This window comes from Cynoglossus semilaevis, chromosome W (genome assembly GCF_000523025.1).
Source record: "Cynoglossus semilaevis isolate Cse_v1.0 chromosome W, Cse_v1.0, whole genome shotgun sequence".
Taxonomy (NCBI): Eukaryota; Metazoa; Chordata; class Actinopteri; order Pleuronectiformes; family Cynoglossidae; genus Cynoglossus; species Cynoglossus semilaevis.
Window position 1 is genome coordinate 12910154 of NC_024327.1, and position 4164 is coordinate 12914317.

At 43.6% G+C, this 4164-nt stretch overlaps 1 pseudogene; it reads left to right on the forward strand.

Moving 5' to 3' along the window:
* Positions 1–1328: 1328 nt before the first annotated feature.
* Positions 1329–2104, forward strand: LOC107990205 (general transcription factor II-I repeat domain-containing protein 2-like; annotated as a pseudogene).
* Positions 2105–4164: the final 2060 nt, after the last annotated feature.

Below are 4164 nucleotides of genomic sequence, written 5' to 3' on the forward strand. Positions count from 1 at the left end.
ATGAGTCGGACAGCTTGGATAGCTTACTTGCCTTAGCCATCAGGCTAGATAATGTCGTGGTAAGGTTTTACCACCCCGGATTCGTTGATCAACCTTTAACCCTCACGTAAAAAACTTTTACAAAGTATAAAGAAAAGACAAAAATCGTTGCTCGAGTTCACCTGTGCACAGGGAGGATCCAGCGGCGAGTCAGAGGATCGACTGCTGAATTCTGAATTCTCCACAAACTCAGGCTCGTTTTATTAACACACACACACACAGGGGTGGTACACATCAGGCAATACAGACATCATGCATTGATACATCTTTTGTTACCATATTTAGTAATGACTCATGTTGTTGTTGTCTCGTACACACATCCTATTTTCCATCACAAGACATCATGTCACACCAGACCTTGAGTTGAACTCAACAGTGCAGTTCCCTTTTCGTGTGTCTGCGTATTCTAGTTTTAGCATTAAGCAGCATGTTTATATTTTAGGCAGGTTATATGTTTTAGCACATCTCTTATGATCTTTTAAAACATGATTATATATTTTGCATACTTCTATAAAATATGAACACATGAATACATTTCATCCACACTCGGTAGTCACGAGTCACAGATCTTTCATATGACTCGGGAGTCACGACTCATATGAAAGATTCGTTCATTTTGAACGAATCACTCGCGAACGACACATCACTAGGCCCCTCACAATGGCCAAGATTAAAGTTGATTCTGAAAACAGAGCCTTTCAAAACCGATGGGAGGCTGAGTATATGTTAACTGACATTGGCGGTAAACCCGTGTGTCTTCTTTGTGGGGCTAATGTGGCCGTAATTAAGGAATATAATATATAAAACGGCACTACTAGACAAAACATCAGGATAAGCTGAAAAACCTGAATGCAGAGCAGAAGATACAGAAAGTAGAAGAGTTAAAGAAGAATATGACGTTCCAGCAGACATTTTTCACCAGAGCAAAATCCCAAAGTGAAGCCGCTGTGAAAACAAGTTTCATTGTGGCAGAGGAGATCGCCAAATCAGGCCGGCCATTTACTGAGGGAGAGTTTCTGAAGAGCTGCATGATCAAGGTGTGCGACGTCTTGTGTCCAGACAAAAAGCAGATGTTGGCAAATGTAAGTCTGAGTAGAAATACGGTTGCTGACGGTTTGTGAGATGGTCACTGATTTGAGAACACAGTTAAGTGAAAGAAGCAGAGACTTTGTTGCATAGTCTCTTGCTGTGGATGAAAGCACTGACATGATGGACACTGCACAGCTGGCGATCTTCCTCCGTGGAGTGGACTCCAATTTGCACGTTACAGAGGAAATATTGGACATTAAATCGATGCACGGAACAACGACGGGAAAAGACATTTTTGAAAACGTGTGTTAAAGTGTAACCGACATGAAACTGCCCTGGGACAAACTTGTTGGACTTACAACAGATGGAGCACCGGTGTGCTCATCTCAACGTCTTAAACCTGCAGCTCCAGGGACGTGACCGCGTGATCACTGACATGTATGATGCGGTGAAGGCATTTCAAGTGAAGCTGCTCTTATGGGAGACACAAATACACCGGTGCAACTTGCCTCACTTTCCCTGTTGCCAAGTAATGTTGAACCAAGTCGGCACAATGGTGTTCCCAAATGCGCACTTTGCTGATAAACTGAGATCACTGCGCACTGAGTTCGCACGGCGCTTTGGTGACTTTGAAGCACAAAAAAATTCATTTCGAGCTGCTTCACAACCCATTTGCCGTCGATGTGGAAACTGCACCTGTACAGATGCAGATGGAGCTGATTGAGCTGCAGTGTAATGGGACACTTAACGCAAAATATGACACGGGCCCGCACAGTTTTTTCGCTCCATTCCTGAAGCAATGTCCCAGCTCCGTCTACATGCGGCTCGAACCTTGTGCATGTTTGGTAGCACATATCTATGTGAGAAGCTGTTCTCAATGATGAAGATTAACAAAACAGCACACAGAAGTCGTCTCACTGATGAACACCTGCAGTCCATCTTGCGAATCTCCACAACACAGGACCTTACACCAAACCTAAACGAACTTGTTGCCAAAAAAAGATGCCAAGCATCCAGCTCTGACAAAATGGCATAAGAGCAAAGAAAACTGAATGTTTTGATTTGTTGTTATTTTAACTTTTGGTGAAAACCACAAATTTTATTTTTTTTCCATTTTTTTTCATATTTTGAATTTGTATAATTTTGACAGGAGATATTTTTATGGAGAGCAAAGTATTTTAAGTTATTTAAAGTTTAAGTTTATTTATTCTGTAATAATATTCCTGTCTGTTTTTATTCATATTTATGTTAAAAAAATGTTTAGTTTTAGTGTATTCAGTAAATGTTTATCCTGTTCGGCCCGCGACCTAAAGTGTGGTTTGAGTTTTGGCCCCCTGTGCAATTGAGTTTGACACCCCTGGATTAGGTGAACACCTGAACCAAATCTTGTGGTCATCACTATCCTTTTGCAGTAGGCCCAGCTGGATGGCAAAAACAGTGCTAATAGTACCCCAAAAGTAATTGGTATAAAAAAATAACTACTGCAAGTTACTTCTAAAAACTACTGCTTTGAGTGAGGAAAAGAAGGGTTAAATTTTGGCTTTACTGGCAAAGGGATACAGTGAGCATCAGGTTGCTTCCATCCTTAAAATTTCTAAGACGGCGGTTCATTAGAACAAGGTCAAGCAGCAGACACTGGGGACAACAAAGCTACAGGCTGGCAGAGGGCAAAAACGACTCTCCACTGACCGGGATGACCGCCAACTCATCCGGATGTCACTCAGGAACCGTAGGATGACATCAACTGACCTACAAAATGGCAAATGGCAGCTGGGGTGAAGTGCACGGCATAACAGGCTCCTAGGGGCAGGGCTCAAGTGAAAAGCTAGAAAAAAGCCCTTCATTAATGAGAAGTAAAGAAGAACCAGGCTGGGGTTTGCAAAAGACCATAAGGATTGGACCATAGAGGGCTGGATTAAGGTCATCTTCTCTGATGAGTCCAATTTTCAACTTTAGCCAACACCGGTGATGATCTGGGGATGCTTCATCGAGGTTGGAATCAGGCAGATTCGTCTTTGCGAAGGACGAATGAATCTAGCCATGGACAAGGTTATCCTTGAAAAAAACTTGCTTCCTTCTGCTCTGACAATGTTACCCAACTCGGAGGACTGGTTTTTCCAGCAGGACAATGCTCCATGCCACACAGCTAGGTCAGTCAAGGTGTGGATGGAGGATGACCAGATCAAGACCCTGTCATGGCCAGCCCATTCTCCAGACCTGAACCCTATTGAAAACCTCTGGAATGTGATCAAGAGGAAGATGGACGGTCACAAGCCATCAAACAAAGCTGAGCTGCTTGAGTTTTTGCGCCAGGAGTGGAATAAGGTCACCCAAGAGCAATGTGAAAGACTGGTGGCGAGAATGCCAAGACGCATGAAAGCTGTCATTAAAAGTCAGGGTTATTCCACCAAATATTGATTTCTGAACTCTTTCTAAGTTAAAGCATTAGTATTGTGATGCGTTGTGATGTGTTATTTGTGTCATGTCTGTCTGTTTCCTTTTCCTGTTGTCTGCTAATCTGTGGGATCACACTCACCTGTTGGTAATTAGCTTCACTTGTGTCACCTGGTGCTCCCTGTGTATATATACCCCTCTCCCTCACTCTGTCCTTGTTGGATCATTGTGTTAGATCAGTGTGATTGTGTTTGATCATTGTAGTTGGATCATTGTTGTTGGATCATTGTTGTTGGATCATTGTTGTTGGATTATTGTTCAGTTCGTTCTGTCAGGCTGTTTGTGTTCTGTAGCAGTTCGTGAGTTTCCTGTTCTGTGTTTCCTCGTGTTCCGTGTTACAAAGAGAATTCCATGCCTGGTAGTTCTTCGTGTTTCGTTAATTTGGACTTTGTTAATAAAACGACCTGCACCAGTATTGCACTTGGGTCCTGCCTGCTTCCTGCAATGCCCCCACGTGACAGAATGATCCAACCAAGACTGGACCCAGCGTACTGGGAGGCTCTCCTGGCGGATTTTGGTGCCACGCAGAGAGAATGGGAGAGAGTGAAGGCACAGTTGAGCGCTCTACAACCTGACCACGGCTTAGCGTTCCCTGCAGCAGCCTCTCCATCTGTGAGACCTGTTTTTCCCACCCTCCCCGCC